This window comes from Bufo gargarizans, chromosome 8 (genome assembly GCF_014858855.1).
Source record: "Bufo gargarizans isolate SCDJY-AF-19 chromosome 8, ASM1485885v1, whole genome shotgun sequence".
Taxonomy (NCBI): domain Eukaryota; kingdom Metazoa; phylum Chordata; class Amphibia; order Anura; family Bufonidae; genus Bufo; species Bufo gargarizans.
Window position 1 is genome coordinate 81,473,015 of NC_058087.1, and position 19,606 is coordinate 81,492,620.

The following is a 19,606-nucleotide window of genomic DNA, read 5'->3' on the forward strand; positions in this document are numbered from 1 at the left end:
CAGGCACATTACATGGAATTAAGAACTCAGCCCTTGAAAGGATTGTCTCACTTCAGCAAATGGTGTTTATCATGTAGAGAAAGTTAACACCATGCCCCTACTAATGCACTGTTATTATCCATATTGCCTCCTTTGCTGGTTTGATTCATTTTTCCATCCCATTTATACTCGTTTCCAGGGGTTACGATCACCCCGTAAATCAGCAGCGGCAGCTGCGCCTGCACAAGCGCTAGCCTCTCTAGTGACCAGCACCCTGGCAGTGCTTACAGGCATTCATGCGCAGCTTCCATCCCGGCCACCTCGTATCTGCCCTGCAGACGTGGCCGTAACCATGGAAATGAGCAGTGTATAATGTGATGGAACAGTGAATCCAGCCAGCAAAGGAGGCAACATGGATAATAACAATACATTAGTAAGTGCCTTGTATTAACCTCCTCTACATGATAAGTGCCATTTGCTGAAGTGACAACCCCTTTTAAGGTTTCTGTGGCGGTACAAAGTCAGGATCAAAACAAATAAGTTCATTAAATTTACTTGCAGATATTATTCAGATTAACTGCTCTTTTATAGATTTTATTTTATTTTCTTGAGCTGTTTGCCATATGTATCATATAACAGCATGATCAATATTGCATTTATCTTTTCTACCGACTGATTTATTTACACAGAGACTATAGGTAAATCTATCAAGTAAACCATACTAAACTGCATGTATTTCTTACTGCTACTGGACCCCTGTGACAGATTTATCTCCTATGTATGACCCCTGCTTTCTGACCCTCTGCTTGTTACATCCAAGACATCTGCATGGTTTCCTTTGTTTGTATGGACGTGAGATAGAAATATGATCTATGCCAAAAGGGTTTCAATCATCGACTGTTGCTCCACCTGTAGTATACCACGACCTGATTCAGAACCTCACTCAGGCTCCACAATTATATCCCCATAATCCACTCAGTCCTATTGGTCGTATTCAAAAGGTAATTCGTGAGGTATAAATAATACTCACTCTTTTGAAGCTTTGACTGTATTTTTCAGTCCTTTTATTTTTCGTATAAATAAATCGCTATAATGCATAGTAATCCTGAGAACGCTGAACTGATTGTTACCCCTTGCTGCGCGATGTTTCGGGGGTCACGCCCCCTTAATCATGCGTGCCTGTGGGTTGTATCCATGCGCTTTACATACAATCTCTTTCCATCATCATCATTTCACATTTACATATATTCATTGATAGCTTCAGTTTTCACAGACGTACATAAAATATTTATGTTGCGTTTAAAACCAGTTACTGAGATGCTGATCATAGAAATACCTTAAAGTTGCAGATTTCATTTAACCCTTTAGGATATAGTGTCTCCATTTTCATTATCCACTAGTCTCATATGTAGCAATCTTTTTTTTAATTTTTTTTTCTACCAGAGTAGTTCATTAATGCAATCCAGCACTAGCCATTTATGTTTCATTTCATAACAGTGTTGCAACAATGTAGTTTCGCTATACTTGTTTTCCTTTGTTTCTCCTGCATTCATCTCCTGTGTTTCCATATATCGTTCTAATATTAGATTTATGTTCGTTTAATTATACCTTTATTTTTCTTTTTGTCTGTCCGATGTACCATAAACTATATGAACATCGAAAGCCATAAACAACATTTTTTTGTCATACACGTAGAAAAATGGCGCATTGGGATTTTATATCCCTGTCTTCGGTGATATATCAAATCTCCTTTTAACCCCTTAACCTCTTGGGGATACAGGGCGCACAGGTGCGCCCTAATGTCCCAGAACTTAAGGATACAGGGCATACCTGTACGCCCTGTGTATTCCCAATCACCGCTGCGCGGCAGGCAGTGATCGCAACAGAGTGCCTGCTGAAATCATTCAGCAGGCACTTTGGGATAATGCCGAGGGGGGTCCTGTGACCCCCCTGTATCTGCGATCGCTGCAAACCACAGATCAATTCAGACCTGCGGTTTGCGATCATCCCGCCCTCCCCCTCTCATTTCCAGGATGGCCGATTCCTGACCTTCTGCTTGAAATGGCTGACCATCTGTGCTTTGATGTCAGCCGTTTAACCCCTTCCATGCTGAGGTCCGTAGGGACCGCTGTATGGAGGGGTTAACAAGGAGGGAGCTCCTTGTTAACCCCTTCTCCTTGCTGCTGTGCCATTGCAGCCCCCGATTCTTGACGCTGCTCTGTAGTTTTGCAACAGCTGGAGGGCCGCAATTTGAGGATGCCTGCTTTAAGGTGAAAATGAGCCCAGTCCTTTAGGGGTTAAGGCACAGAGTTTTTTTCTTTTGTTTTTTGTGTTTTCATTTTGCGCTCCCTTCCTTCCCAGAGACATACCTTTTTTATTTTTCTGTTCACATAGCCATATAAGGGCTTGCAAAAAAAAGCTATTCCACCACAGAGATTTTACGGGTTTTTTATTTACGATGTTCGATGTGCAATAAAACTGACCAGTTACTTTTATTCTATAGGTCAGTACGAATACGTCGATACCTTATATGTATAGTTTGGGGGTGGGGGTGGAGGGGGATCGGTTTTATTTGTTTGTCGCCATATTTTGACTCCTATAAAAAAAATTTATTATCTGTACGGAGCTGTATGGGGGGCTATCTGAACTTTTCATTGATACCATTCTGGGGTGTGTATGACTTTTTGATCACTTTTAATTACATTTTTTTGTAGAAAATGAAGCGACTAAAACAGAGTGAATCGGCCATTTGGATGCTTTTTTCCGTTTTGCTGTTTGCCGTATGCGGAATATATTTTTATATTTTTATAAAATGGGCGTTTTCGCACATCGCGATACCCATGATGTGCATATTTGACATCTGAGGGGTTAAATGTCCATGATTGGCATTACTACTGGTTTTGGACATTAGCCGCGGGTGTCTGCCTGAAGAAGCAGGCGGCCACCCGCGGCTATGGTGCCCACAGCAGGCAGGAGCGGGCGCCATCTTTAAACACCTGCCCAGCGCCGCACATGTACGATGCTGGGCGTGAAAGGGTTAAAATGGAGTTGCAGTTAGTACAGGATAAACATGGCAAAGTTCCTTTCTTCCTTGCAGCTTAAAAAGTCTGTTTTTCTTTTTTGTTTTGATGTCGCCTCTGATAAGTGTATTTCCTACAGTTCTACCTCTCCAATATGGAAAAGCTAGGTCTTTCATTAAATTGATTGCCATATTTTATATCATGTTTTAATAATCCCCAATATTTATTTATAGCATTTTTTATGAGAGTCGCGTGTCTATCATAAGTCCCTATATACATGCAGCGATTTTCCTTGGCCTTTCTTTCTTTCTGACTAATAGATCTTCACGTGAAATTCTCTCTACTTCATTACTAATGTTTTTACTCAATCTCCCTGTGTAACCACAATCAACAAATTTTTGATGCTTGTTATACTCGTGGTCCTTTTTAGGCTACTTTCACATTAGCGTTCGGGGCTCCGCTTGTGAGTTCCGTTTGAAGGCTCTAACAAGCGTCCCCGAACGCATCCGTACTGCCCTAATGCATTCTGAGTGGATGTGGATCCGGTCAGAATGCATCAGTCTGACAGCGTTTGGCCTCCGCTCAGCAGGCGGACACCTGAACGCTGCTTTCAGCGTTCGGGTGTCTCCCTGGCTGTGCGGAGGCAAACGGATCCGTCCAAACTTACAATGTAAGTCAAGGGGGACGGATCCGTTTGAAGTTGACACAATATGGCTCAATTTTCAAACTGATCCGTCCCCCATTGACTTTCAATGTAAAGTCTGGACGGATTCGTCTGAGCTACTTTCACACTTAGAATTTTTTTCTAAAATATAATGCAGACTGATCCGTTCTGAACGGATCCCATCGTCTGCATTATATGAGCGGATCCGTCTGTGCAGACCTCAGACGGACCCGCTCTGAACGCAAGTGTGAAAGTAACCTTAGTGATGCATTTTGCTCTCGTAAATTGACCTTTTGGTATATTTGTGAATACGTTTGGGGCGTGATAGCTGGAATATAGCAATATATTCTTTTGATCAGTTGGCTTGGTATATAGTGTAGTAGTAAATCTCCCATTGTCTCCTCTCTTAATCTCTACATCTAGGAACTGTATAGTATTAGGTGATTAGTCTAGCCGTGTGGATGATGCTTCTAATTTTCCATTATTGAAAATATGCTCGTTCTCAAATGCCGCCATGAAAATATTTGTAAAACTTGGCGCAGCGAAAGACCCCATTGAAGTCCCCTGCAGCTGCAAGTAGTGATCTTCATTAAATCTAAAATAATTTATTGTAAGAACGAACTCCAATAATGTCATCAGGAAGGCGATCATGCAGTTGTTCAGACCTGACATCCTGCATCAATATCCCCCTGACGCATTGGAGTCCTTCATGTTGGGGAATATTAGTGTACAAACTCTGTACATCTAATGTACATAAAAAGGTGACATTATCGCAAACATAAATCTAATATTATAACTATATATGGAAATGCAGGAGGTGAATACACGTGAAACAAAGGAAAAGAAGTATAGCAAAACTACATTGTTGCGACACAGTTATGAAATGAAACATAAATGGCTAGTGCTGGATTGCATTAATGCACTACTCTGGCAGAAAAAAACTGAGATTGCTGCAATATGAGACTAGTGGATAATGAAAATGGAGACACTATATCCTAAAGGGTTAAATAAAATCTGCAACTTTAAGATTTTCTATGATCAGCATCTCAGTAACTGGTTTTAAATGCAACATAAATATTTTATGTACGTCTGTGAAAACTGAAGCTATCAATGAATATATGTAAATGTTAAATAATGATAATGGAAAGAGATTGTATGTAAAGCGCATGGTTACAACCCACAGGCACGCATGATTAAGGAGTGTGACCCCCGAAACATCGCGCAGCAAGGGGTAGCAATCAGTTTAGTGCTCTCAGGATTACTATGCATTATAGCGATTTACTTCTATGAAAAATAAAAGGACTGAAAAATACAATCAAAGCTTCAAAAGAGTGAGTAGTATTTATACCTCACGAATAACCTTTTAAATAAGACTAAGGCTACTTTCACACTAGTGTTTTCCGGTATTGAATTCAGTCTTAGGCTCTCAATACCGGAAAAAAACGCTTCAGTTTTGTTGCCATTCATTGTCAATGGGGACAAAACTGAACTGAACAGAACGTAATGTTACAAAATGGATTCCGTTCCGTTTAGTTGCATTCCCAGACTGGAGAGCAAACCGCAACATGTTGTATTTTGCTTTCCGTCCTGGGAAACACGCAATGCAAGTCAATGGGGACGGATCCGTTTTCTCTTCCACAATAGAAAACATATCCATTCTTCGTTGACTTTCAATGGAGTTCAAAACTGATCCGTTTTGGCTATGTTAAAGAAATGTTAAAGATAACACAACCGGATCTGTTCATGACGGATGCAGATGGTTGTAATATCATTAACAAAAGCACTTTTGCTTGATCCTGCCGGATCCAGCAAAAACGCTAGTGTGAAAGAAGCCTTATTAGAAATTCTATTGTATGGTAGATAGGCGCTAGTATAGATTGGAACTATAGTTTACTGCAGTTTCAGGCATAAATTATAGCTAATCTGGGGGCCACAGCTGCCACGCCGCTTCCTCTAAGCGCCGCCCTTTTCTCCCATCTTTTGAAATGTGTCAAGATGTACAAAATATATTGCAAATTTGCCAAGCGGTTGGCTGTAGCATTTTAATAGATCATGTTGACTGTGTAGAGATTGGAGTACAATGAAGCATACTGTAGATAGCAGTCTCCTCACACATCTTACTGGAATGCTTAATGGTTGCCCAGTGGTCCCAGAGCCGTGGGATAGTCTTGGGTCTCCTAATATTATCACCAACACAGCCTAATGCGTGACAGAGCTGGAGAGGCAAATTTAGGAAACATTCTTATTTTCCCTGTTCTTATGAAAAAATATAATGGAGGTTTCATTTTTAGGAACTGGTTCATATTCTCTACCGTCTATGGGTGGAGATTACGTGTGGTCTTTCAGCACGGATTTCCTGGGATTATTTTTATTTTTTATTCTGTAGCATGTCAATTGTTTGTGTGATTCCGCACCTTATATATAGTCTTTTTACCCATAGATTTCAATGGGGTTATTAACATAAACAGAAAATCTGTGCCAAAAAACCGCATAAAATAAATATTATATAGTGCGGATAAGTGATGCGCAAACCCGCTTCGCCCTGCTTTGATGAACCCGGTTCGTTCATCTACATCAGGGATGCTCAACCTGCGGCCCTCCAGCTGTTGTAAAACTACAACTCCCACCATGCCCTTCTTTAGGCTGATAGCTGTAGGTTGTCCGGGAATGAAGGGAGTTGTAGGTTTGCAACAGCTGGAGGGGCCGCAGGTTGAGCATGCCTGATCTACATAACTAAAAAGTGTCAGTAACCAGAGCCCTCCCCCCTAAAGGGTTAATCTCCTGCAGCAAAAAGGGGTCCTCTTACCACATGTTCCTTTCATTTATACACTGAGCAGACGGCAGATCTCCCTTCCCTGTTGTGCACTGCTTCAACTCTGCATTGTCCCAGTCTGCTTAGTGAGGGAGCGTCTGCCAAGCGCAGGGACAGGGAGAAGTGCACACAGCCCAGGCACTGTTATCAGCTGCTGGGGAGGACCTGGCTTTAATCATTTACTTACAGTCCCTGGCTGTCTGTAATCTGACTATGCACCCAACCTGCTTCTGCGTCCTCCGTCCTTCAACAGATAGAGACCATGCCTAGCAACCCTATTTTAAGCACCGGTAAAAATAGGCACTACAGGGAACAAAAATGTGGAATTAAAGGGTAATTGAATACACAGTGAAAAGTTGAAATAGGGCCACCAAGGAGATATTAATCACCACAATCCAATACTCCAAAAAAAAATAAAAAAAATACAACAGTTATCCTTTAACATGTATGGCCTCCAATGAGGCGCTTTCAATATGGCGGAGGTTAATTAGTAGTGTCGAGCGAATCAAAGTCAAATGAATTGACTCTGATCCGAATTTTAGGAAACTTCATTTAGCCGCAAAGCTGAATTTCCTCATGCTTCGTGGTAACAAAGCTATTTTTCCCAAAATGGCAGCTAAAAAAATATAGTCACCTTATCCATTTGCTCGCAAAGAGGCCGTTGCAGCCATCTTGATTGAAGATACCGTGTGAAATCTCGCGCTTGGTGACGTGTGATGTCACAACACCAGTGCACTGGCTGGGCGTGGTGACGTCATTAGTGATCATGGTACCATGCCCGGCCAGCATGATGACGTCATCACATCACCATGCGAGATTTTGCGTGGTGTCTTCAATCAAGATAGCCGCACCGGCCTCTCTGCGAGCAAATGGATAAGGTGTGGGTGTGTGTGTGTGTGTGTGTGTATATATCATTTTACCGGGTTAACTCCTGAAAGCCCACAATTGTAGCATCAGATGCCGCTATCAGTGATGAATGTGGCATTTAAGGGTTTCAATGATGGGGGGACAGCACAATCGCCATTTCCTGTTATTGCGCCCGCTACATACAAAGAAATGCGATTCGTCACAAATCAAATTTCTTTGTGAAATTCAACAAAGCAGCCGAATTAATTTTTTTATTGTTGATCTCTAAACGTGAGACTTCAGTAGTGTACTGTAAGTGGTGGCGCATGCATACATGTATTACATTAAGAATCTGAACCCGGGTTCATGGCGTGCACCATGGTCATTAACGAACTTGTGTTTGGATTTGTAGTGTAATACATTAATGCATGAGCTACTGTGTACAGTAACAGCGCGTTCACGAGACTACTGACCCATACATTGTAAACCATGTATTGAGCTAGGGATTGGCATGATTGTGTAAACTAACCCAGTTCGCTCATCACCAGTATGGATTTATGTGAGTTTTTTATGTCGTTTTGGTGTGGATTTTATGCATACAAATCTGCAATGTGTTCATTCACCCTTAGGGTCCATTCACACGTCCGTTTTTTCTTTCCTGATCTGTTCCGTTTTTTGCGGAACAGATCAGGACCAGATCAGGACCCATTCATTTTCAATGGGTCCTGGAAAAAATCGGACAGCACAATGTGTGCTGTCCGTTTCCGTTGTTCCGTTCCGCATGTCCGTTTAAATATAAAACATGTCCTATTATGTATCTGAAAAATCGGATCCTGGTACAATGCAAAGTCAATAGTTCCGCAAAAAACGGAAGACATTCGGATGTCATTCCGTATGTTTTCCGTTTTTTGCGGAATCCGTTCCTGGAAACACATAGCAAATTTATTTTTATTTTTTTATTATTATTTTTTTTTTCAAAGAAATCCAAACAACTTTATTTGATTATTGAAATGTATACATGTTTCCGTTTTTTGCGGATCCGCAAAAAACGGATGACATACGGAAACATTTTCAGGAACAACGGATCCGCAAAAAACGGACCGAAATTCGGATTATAGAAAAATACTGACGTGTGAATGTAGCCTTAGGCCTCCTGCACACGACAGTATTTTTTAACGTCCCGCAAAACGTGGTTCCGTTGTACCGTGATCCGTGCCCGTTTTTTCTTCCGTGGGTCTGCCGTGATTTTTGGAGGATCCACGGACATGAAAAATGAAAAAAAAATCTAAGTCAAGTTTGCCATTGAAATGATAGGAAAAAACGGACACGGATCACGGACGCGGATGACAATCTTGTGTGCATCCGTGATTTTCACGGACCCATTGACTTGAATGGGTCCGTGAACCGTTGGCCGTGAAAAAAATAGGACAGGTCCTATTTTTTTCACGGCCAGGAAACACGGATCACGGACACGGCTGCCAAACGGTGCAGTTTCCGATTTTTCCACTGACCCATTGAAAGTCAATGGGACCGCAGAAAAACACGTTAAACGGGACAACGGCCACGGGTGCACACAACGGTCGTGTGCAGGAGGCCTTAGGCTACTTTCACACTAGCGTTCGTCGGTCCGCTCGTGAGCTCCGTTTGAAGGGGCTCACGAGCGGACCCGAACGCAGCCGTCCAGCCCTGATGCAGTCTGAATGGAGCGGATCCGCTCAGACTGCATCAGTCTGGCGGCGTTCAGCCTCCGCTCCGCTCGCCTCCGCACGGACAGGCGGACAGCTGAACGCTGCTTGCAGCGTTCGGGTGTCCGCCTGGCCGTGCGGAGGCGTACAGATCCGTCCAGACTTACAATGTAAGTCAATGGGGACGGATCCGTTTGAAGATGCCACAATATGGCTCAATCTTCAGGCGGATCCGTCCCCCATTGACTTTACATTGAAAGTCTGGACGGATCCGTCCGAGGCTATTTTCACACTTAGCTTTTTTTTGGCATTTTAATGCAGACGGATCCGTTCTGAACGGAGCCTCCGTCTGCATTAATATGATCGGATCCGTTCAGAACGGATCCGATCGAACGCTAGTGTGAAAGTAGCCTTAATCTGCATGTGTGGTCCTGTATCAATAAGTGCAGCAGCTCTGCTAATCCACCCTGTGCATTCTGTCGCTGGGGCTTATCAGTGAGTTTGAAGGAAACAAGATCTCTTCCTCTTACGTTTCTACACCAATCAATTATATATTAATTAAGATGAATACCAGTCTTGGCTATCAAAAGGTCAGTTGATGAAAATATGTTTAATTCATTCTAATTACATTTTAGTTTTAAAATGTGAGGTCCCTATTTATGTCTCCTGGGATTGTCCAGAATGGCTTGCTGTTATACAGTTGCAAGAAAAAGTATGTGAACCCTCTGGAATGATGTGGATTTCTGCACAAATTGGTTATAAAATGTGATCTGATCTTCATCTAAGTCACAACAATAGACAATCACAGTCTGCTTATACTAATAACACACAAATAATTAAATGTTACAATGTTTTTATTGAACACACCATGTAAACATTCGCAGTGCAGGTGGAAAAAGTATGTGAACCCTTGGATTTAATAACTGGTTGAACCTCCTTTGGCAGCAATAACTTCAACCAAACGTTTCCTGTAGTTGCAGATCAGACGTGCACAACGGTCAGGAGTAATTCTTGACCACATGGAGTGCTGTCTGCATCTTTTGCAGCCCCATTGAAGTGAATGGGTCCGCACCCGTGCCGTAAAAACTGTGGCTCGGATGCGGACCCGAAAAATGGTTGTGTGCATAGGTAGAGCTACTTATGTTCACATAGTTGTGGCACAGAGACATGGCTGTAAAGTATTGATACATGTGGAAAGGTGTTCAGTGTAGATGGTGAGCTAACCCTTTCTAGCGTGAAGTACTAATATAACAGGGACTTCTGTAACTGTGAGGCTGCCACCTATTGGTGTACTGTAAAATGGATTGTGAGATGCTGTTTTCTCTGAAAGTGTTCTCCTAGACGTTGTATATTCTGTCTTCAGAACAGAGAGGTCAGTCACTGCCAGCGTGCCTTGCTCCATTACTGACTGCCTGCAGTACTGCGTATGTAAAGCTTGATATATTTCCATTTCACCACTCTAGATACATTCAGGACTTTCATGGCTGTAAAAAATATCCACCTGCTGCAGATTAAATGAAAAAATAGACCCTCATGCTTTTAAAATTCTCAGCCCCTCCTGTGTGACTGTTCACTGCTGGTCTATGTTTACATTGGTATAGCTTTGCTTTTCCGGTATGTAACCAGTCCAGCCAATCACTGACCACATCCCTTATGACAGTATTACTTGGGGAGGGGGACATTTTTTTTAAGACTAAAAGAACCTCTTAAAGTGTGTGTTTAACATTGCACAGTTTGCCACAATACTCGAATGCTAATTTATAGAAATGTGGGTAAACATTTTGAGTTATCGTAACCCCTTAAAGGGGTTGTCCAGTTTCAGAACAGATGGGATCCCGAGTGTTACTTACTGGGCTGGGCTCTATTTGGGCTCTATTTCCCCCACTGCATGACATCGGCAGTACGTGACAGCTACAGCCAATCATTGGCCTTAGTGGTGTACTAAAGATGAGTGATTGGCTGCAACTGGGTAAACAGAGCCTGGAGAATCAGAGTGGTGGCTCAGGATCTGTCGGGGAAGGCGACTTTCACATTAGCATTAGCAGGGTCCGGCCGGCTGTTCCGGCAGGGGAACAGCCTGTCAGATACGTACTAACGCTAGCCCATGTGTGCCGCCCATGTGTGAAGCAGTTTTTCTCCGGCTGCCTCTTGGCATGTTTGTCGTGCTGTGGTCCGACCTCCGCCCTGTCTCCATTATAGTGAATGGGGCCAGGGCGACCTTTCGGCGGCACACATGGGCTAGCGGTAGTACGGATCTGGCAGTGGCAATATTTTGGGTTGGCATGGGCATTTTTTTTTCTTTCCTTTTATTTTTATTATATTTTATATATTTTTTACTTATGTGTTTGCTTTTGATACACAATATATCCCTCAATAGGTAATAAAAGATCCCCGAGGAACATTTAAATATATATTTTTTACACTTTTGAGCTGTATTTGGGGCATCTGTATGAGCACCAGTTACAGGAGTAAGCACTCCTCTGTGGGGGCAGAGCTAATCAGCTGTTATCTGCCTGGACACAATAGAGTAGGCAGCATTGCTGCTTTCTCTATTCACCTGACTGCCATGTATACAGGTAAAGTGAAGGCAGGCCATAGCTGTGTCTAACAACTGAGGACCCGTCCTACGTCTGCTAGATTGCAAGAACATTTCTGCAGGATGCCACGGTACTGTAGAGTCCTCAAGAGCCAGCAGATGGTCTTTAAGAAGTTAAAAGGCTCGAACAGAAGTATGAAAAAGGACCCTTTTATTTTTCCCCCCCAGAAACACTGCCGCGTCTGTCCATGGGCTCTTGCGTTATTGAATATGAATATAATGCAATACCAGGCTCATCCGGTTTCTGAGAAATAATGTTGTAGACAGCATCATTCACTTGGTGGGTTAGTTTTTGGAGGGTCCTCACACATACGTATACACATCCATTTTCAATTGATAACAGCAGGACGGTGGCATCGTATGCATCCATGATTTAAAGTGTAGTACCATACCAGCTCATTCCTTCAGAAAACAAACCCTTCTTTTCACTTATCTAAAACGGAATAAATACAATGTTCCAAATGTGGTTTGTAATTAGATTAAAAAGCTGCGCTATGTAGTGCTGCCAAATCTGTTGCATAACAGCATTTGTCTTTACATAAAGTAAACCTCTGCCAAGTTTATGACAAATGAAGACTGAGCGACCGAGGCAGTATCTGTAAAGTGGTGGGAATTACTGGATGAAAGGTAAACCATTCTCCACTTGTGGTCTGAGGGTTCGCTTATAATTCCCTTTCGTCTTTTATGGTGTAGGACAGGTCAGGGCATGCTCAACCTGCAGCTCTCCAGCTGTTGTAAAACTACAACTCCCACAATGCCCTGCTGTAGGCTGATAGCTGTAGGCTGTTCAGGCATGCTGGGAGTTGTAGTTTTGCAACAGCTGAAGGTCCGCAGGTTGAGCATGCCTGGTGTAGGAAAACATTTACTGTGTTCAGAAAAAATTATAAAAAAGTTTCTTATAGGACACACTTAACCCTTGAAAAGTCAGACATTTTTACAGTACTTGCTTAAATTAGACTAACAGTCTAGATAGTATTTTTTAGTCTCTCAAAGACTCAGCCTGTTTTCTTTTTTGCATTTTTTATTTTTCCTCCCCATGTTCCAATAGCCATAACTTTTTTTTTAAATTGCCATACAAGATGCATTGTATAATGTCACAATTTAATTTACAATGTCTTGTATTGAAAAACAGGAAAAAAAATCTTTGTGGGGGTAAAAAACAAACAAAAAAAACACACAATTCCACTAAGGTTTTGGGGATTTGCACATCATGGTGTTCACTGTGCACCAAAAATGACATGACACCCTTTTCCTGCAGCTCAATACGATTACGGCAATACCAAACTTGTATAGCTTTTATTTTGTTTTATTACTTTACAATAAAAAATGGTACAGTATGTACAACTTTTTGATTCCTGTATTTTTTGGGGGACAAGGTGACCAAAAAATAGAAAATTGTGTGTCTTTTATTCGGTCCCTCCTTCCCCCCCCCCCCCCCCCCACCCACCCTTCCACTGGAATTTTTTTTATATTTTAATAGTTCAGACCTTTTTTTGTTTTGTTTTGTTTTTTTTTTTAAGTTTTTTTTTAAATACTTTTATTTAGTGACTATTAAAAGATTCTATCAGAGCGAATAGGATTTTGTCATGCTGCCTGCTGCGCTATACTTCATGCATAGCTTAGCCAGTAAATTACTATGACAGCCCTGGTAAGCCTCAGCAGGCCTTAGGATGTCATGGTAACCAATCTGAGTCCTGTAATTTCACTGTAGGGGCTTCAATCCGATGGCAGAAGGACCTGTGTCCCTCTGCCTTACCTCACAAAAGCCACAATCACTGTTGACCGTGGCATCTGAGGGGTTAAATGACAGGGTTTTGCACGATCACCGTTCACCATCTTTGCAGCCGGGTTCCTGCTGTTTTATACAGCCGGCACCCAGCACGTATGGAGCTGGCTCACCGCAACAGCCTGCTCCATACAAATGCTGGCACTTAATGGCGTACATGTACAGCATTATACATTAATAGGTTAAAGAATGTACTGATACTCACACCCAAAATATTTGGGGATATATTTATAATGTAAGTCAGTACTACTATGGGGTTCATGCTAGAGTTGGGCGATATACCGGTATCATGATATACCGAGGTATTAAAAAAACAGCAATATGGTGATATCGCCGTTTCCTAATTACCGCAGTATTTTGTGACGTCATCCAAGTGGTCATGTGCGCTGACCGCTTCTAAATCTGCGTCGGCCCGCCCCTGCACCTTGCATAGCGCTGAGTAGTGAGTACAAACACATTACTTCCTCTCGCTCTTGGCTCCTTCTTGCTCCGCCTCCCTTTGTCAAGTTTGCAGACTCCACCCACCATCTGACATCACCGTCTGTCACCCACCCGTGCCAGTTCTATGTGGCGAACTCTGTGTGAGTACTGGGTGTCTCTGGAGAGGCTTTTCCTGCGGCTACCTCGCTCGTGTGCTCTGATGACAAAATTAGAAACGTACTACTTCCCGCAGCGGGCCGCCCCCGACTCTCCCTCCTCCGACTCGCCCTCCTCCTTCTCGCCCTCCTCCTTGCTCCCATATTCAAATCTCCGCCCACCGACATCCGATGTCAGAATCGGAGCACACAAGCGAAGCAGTTGCAGGAAAAATATATTGTAAAGTATTATTGTATGTATGGTGGTCTGTGGCCACAGGAATTTATTATAACATCTCCTTGTGGCCCCCATACAGTGTAACGTCTCCTTGTGGCCCCCATACAGTGTAACGTCTCCTTGTGGCCCCCATACAGTGTAACGTCTCCTTGTGGCCCCCATACAGTGTAACGTCTCCTTGTGGCCCCCATACAGTGTAACGTCTCCTTGTGGCCCCTATACAGTGTAACGTCTCCTTGTGGCCCCTATACAGTGTAACGTCTCCTTGTGGCCCCTATACAGTGTAACGTCTCCTTGTGGCCCCTATACAGTGTAACGTCTCCTTGTGGCCCCTATACAGTGTAACGTCTCCTTGTGGCCCCCATACAGTGTAACGTCTCCTTGTGGCCCCCATACAGTGTAACGTCTCCTTGTGGCCCCTATACAGTGTAACGTCTCCTTGTGGCCCCTATACAGTGTAACGTCTCCTTGTGGCCCCTATACAGTGTAACGTCTCCTTGTGGCCCCTATACAGTGTAACGTCTCCTTGTGGCCCCTATACAGTGTAACGTCTCCTTGTGGCCCCTATACAGTGTAACGTCTCCTTGTGGCCCCTATACAGTGTAACGTCTCCTTGTGGCCCCCCATACAGTGTAACCTCTCCTTGTGGCCCCCCATACAGTAGGACCTCTCCTTGTGGCCCCCCATACAGTATAATGTCTCCTTGTGGCCCCCCTACAGTGGAACGTTTTCTTGTGGCCCACATACAGTGTAACGTATCCTTGTGGCCCCCATACAGTGTAACGTCTTCTTGTGGCTGCCCCCATACAGTGTAACGTCTCCTTGTGGCTGCCCCCATACAGTGTAACGTCTCCTTGTGGCTGCCCCCGTACAGTGTAATGTCTTCTTGTGGCTGCCCCCATGCAGTGTAACGTCTCCTTGTGGCTGCCCCCATGCAGTGTAACGTCTCCTTGTGGCTGCCCCCATGCAGTGTAACGTCTCCTTGTGGCTGTCCCCATGCAGTATAACGTCTCCTTGTGGCTGTCCCCATGCAGTATAACGTCTCCTTGTGGCTGTCCCCATGCAGTATAACGTCTCCTTGTGGCTGCCCCCATGCAGTATAACGTCTCCTTGTGGCTGCCCCCATGCAGTATAACGTCTCCTTGTGGCTGCCCCCATGCAGTATAACGTCTCCTTGTGGCTGCCCCCATGCAGTATAACGTCTCCTTGTGGCTGCCCCCATGCAGTATAACGTCTCCTTGTGGCTGCCCCCATGCAGTATAACGTCTCCTTGTGGCTGCCCCCATGCAGTATAACGTCTCCTTGTGGCTGCCCCCATGCAGTATAACGTCTCCTTGTGGCTGCCCCCATGCAGTATAACGTCTCCTTGTGGCTGCCCCCATGCAGTATAACGTCTCCTTGTGGCTGCCCCCATGCAGTATAACGTCTCCTTGTGGCTGCCCCCATGCAGTATAACGTCTCCTTGTGGCTGCCCCCATGCAGTATAACGTCTTTTCTTTAAAACAGGTATTTATCACGATCTATTTTTTTAATATCGTTATCGTCTGAATATTTTTGATATCGCCCAACCCTAGTTTATGCACATGGCAGTACTGGCTGAGGACAATAGCCTGAATTGTATAGAGCTGTAATAGGGCACCTACAGATATTTGTGGGTTCCAGCTGTACCTTCATGTTCATCTGATGTCATAGTGAGCAATAAAGAGGTTTTTCCATAGAAATCTGATACAAAATCGTACATTTTGCAAATGCCATATTATGGAGCATTCTCCCCTAAAGGCATTGTTTCTAAGTGAGATTAGCTAAGAAATACAGAGCAGTATATAGGACACTACAGTTGAAACCAGAAGTTTACATACACTTTATTAAAAGACACATCTGCATGTTTTTCTTAATATCTGACATGAAATCAGAATAATCCTTTCCTGTTTTTGGTCAATTAGGATTACCATAATTATTATTATTATTTGCCAAATACCTGAATAATGAGAGAATGTTTTAAGGCATTTTTATTACTTGCTGCAAAGTCAAGTGTACATACATTGCATTAATATTTGGTACCATTGCCCTTAAACTATGACTTGGGTCAAACATTTTGGATATTCTTCCACAAGCTTCTCACAATAGTTGGTCAGAATTTGGGCCCATTCCTCCTGACAAAACTGGTGTGACTGAGCCATGTTTGTTGATCGCCTTGCTCGCAACCTGCCTTTTCAGCTTTGCCCATAAATTTTCAATAGGTTTGAGATCAGGGCTTTATGATGGCCACTCCAAAACATTGACTTTATCGTTAAGCCACTTTGTAACCAGTTTGGTAGTATGCTTCGGGTCATTGTCCATTTGGAAGACCCATTTCCACCCAAGCTTTAACTTCCTGGCTGATGTCTTGAGATGTTGCTTCAGTATTTCCACATAATCTTCTTTCCTCATGATGCCATCTATTTTGTGAAGTGCACCAGTCACTCCTGCACCCAAACCGCCCCACAACATGATGCTGCCACCCCACTGTTTCACATTTGGGATGGTGTTCTTAGGCTTTCAAACTTCTCCCCTTTTCCTCCAAACGTAACGATGGTCATTATGGCCAAAAAGTTCAATTTTTGTTTTGTCAGACCACAGGACATGTCTCCAAAAATGTAGGTCTTTGTTCCTGTGTGCATTTGCAAACATTAATGTGGCTTTTTTATGTTTCTTTTGGAGTAATGGCTTCTTCCTGGCAGAGTGTCCTTTCAGCCCATGGGGATACAGTACTTGTTTCACTGTGGATATTGACACAATCTTACCAGCTTCTGCCATCATCTCCACAAGGTCTTTTGCTTTTGTTCTTGGGTTGATATGCACATGTCAGACCAAAGCACGTTCATCTCTGGTACACAGAATCCTGAGTGGTATGATGGCTGGACATTCTCATCTTGTTTGTACTTGTGTATAATTGTTTGTACAGATGAACGAGACACCTTTGGGTATCTTGAAATTGCACCCAAGGTTGAGCCAGACTTGTGCAAGTCCACAATCTCTTCCTGATATCTTGGCTGATTTCTTTAGATTTCCCCATGATGCTACACAAAGAAGCAGTGTGTTTCAGGTGTGCATTTAAATACATCCACAGGTGTGTCTCTAATTAACTCAGATGTTGCAAAAAAAAAAAAAAAAACTAACAGAAGCTTCCAAACACATGACATCATCATATGGGCAGTCCAGAATTGTTTAAAGGCATAGTAATCTTAGTGTATGTAAACTTTTTACATTGCAGAAAGTAATAAAAATTTCTTAAACCATTCTCTTTCTTATTATTCTGGCATTTGGCAAATGATAATAATTTTGTTAATCCTAATTGACCAAAAACAGGAAAGGTTTATTTTGATTTCATGTCAGATATTGAGAAAAACATGCAGATGTGTCTTTTTATATGGTGTATGTAAACTTCTGGTTTCAACCGTAGATAGTCACTTATGGAGTGCATTTCACTCCCGTGAACCATGTGCCACAGTACAGCTTCCTGCACACAGCTTTTCCAAATGCGTGAGTCCGTAATGTGACTATACACTTTAACTAGGTGTCAGATGCTTGTATATCCAACTGCTATTACATCCTAAACCCCCACACATGCACACGCGGCACAGCTGAACTTGCATGTCTTCATAATGGGAAGAGGGGAATAATCTCCCGCGAGAACAAAGGATTGTGATCTGGCACATGAAATATTTTTAAGTTAGGGCGGTATTAAACCAACAGATTTTCTGATAGATTTTCCGACCAATCATTAGTCAGATCTTTTATTATAGACACCAAGTGTTGGTCTGATGGGACAGAAATAGGTTGGTTTAATACAGCCCTTAATTTGTTATTCACATGGCAGGTGTGGCCTCCAGTCTACAGCTACTACATGGTATACTTTTGGCATAGAGTGGAATTAAATGTGTTGTTCACTATGCTTTTCAATACATTTCAGGCAATTGTATCCAGACATATTAGACACATATGGACAGCACGGTGGGTCAGTGGTTAGCACTGGAGCCCTACAGCACTAGAGTTTGAATCCGACCAAGGACAGCATCTGTGTGGAGCTTGTACAGGTCCTTCTCAAAAAATTAGCCTATTGTGATAAAGTTCATTATTTTCTGTAATGTACTGATAAACATTAGACTTTCATATATTTTAGATTCATTACACACCAACTGAAGTAGTTCAAGCCTTTTATTGTTTTAATATTGATGATTTTGGCATACAGCTCATGAAAACCCCAAATTCCTATCTAAAAAAATTAGCATATCATGAAAAGGTTCTCTAAACGAGCTATATACCTAATCATCTGAATCAACTAATTAACTCTAAACACCTGCAAAAGATTCCTGAGGCTTTTAAAACCTCCCAGCCTGGTTCATTACTCAAAACCGCAATCATGGGTAAGACTGCCGACCCGACTGCTGTCCAGAAGGACATCATTGACACCCTCAAGCAAGAGGGTAAGACACAGAAAGAAATTTCTGAACGAATAGGCTGTTCCCAGAGTGCTGTATCAAGGCACCTCAGTGGGAAGTCTGTGGGAAGGAAAAAGTGTGGCAGAAAACGCTGCACAACGAGAAGAGGTGACCGGACCCTGAGGAAGATTGTGGAGAAGGACCAATTCCAGACCTTGGGGGACCTGCGGAAGCAGTGGACTGAGTCTGGAGTAGAAACATCCAGAGCCACCGTGTACAGGCGTGTGCAGGAAATGGGCTACAGGTGCCGCATTCCCCAGGTCAAGCCACTTTTGAACCAGAAACAGCAGCAGAAGCGCCTGACCTGGGCTACAGAGAAGCAGCACTGGACTGTTGCATATCATTCGGAAATCAAGGTGCCAGAGTCTGGAGGAAGACTGGGGAGAGGGAAATGCCAAAATGCTTGAAGTCCAGTGTCAAGTACCCACAGTCAGTGATGGTCTGGGGTGCCATGTCAGCTGCTGGTGTTGGTCCACTGTGTTTTATCAAGGGCAGGGTCAATGCAGCTAGCTATCAGGAGATTTTGGAGCACTTCATGCTTCCATCTGCTGAAAAGCTTTATGGAGATGAAGATTTCATTTTTCAGCACGACCTGGCACCTGCTCACAGTGCCAAAACCACTGGTAAATGGTTTACTGACCATGGTATTACTGTGCTCAATTGGCCTGCCAACTCTCCTGACCTGAACCCCATAGAGAATCTGTGGGATATTGGGAAGAGAAAGTTGAGAGACGCAAGACCCAACACTCTGGATGAGCTTAAGGCCGCTATCGAAGCCTCCTGGGCCTCCATAACACCTCAGCAGTGCCACAGGCTGATTGTCTCCATGCCACGCCGCATTGAAGCAGTGATTTCTGCAAAAGGATTCCCGACCAAGTATTGAGTGCATAACTGAACATAATTATTTGAAGGTTGACTTTTTTT

The 19,606-nt window shown here is 43.2% G+C and overlaps 1 protein-coding gene across 3 annotated transcripts in view; it reads left to right on the forward strand.

Moving 5' to 3' along the window:
• PARD3B (par-3 family cell polarity regulator beta) overlaps positions 1–19,606 on the forward strand; it is a 1,547,452-nt gene that overhangs the window by 76,603 nt on the left and 1,451,243 nt on the right. The window lies entirely within an intron of this gene.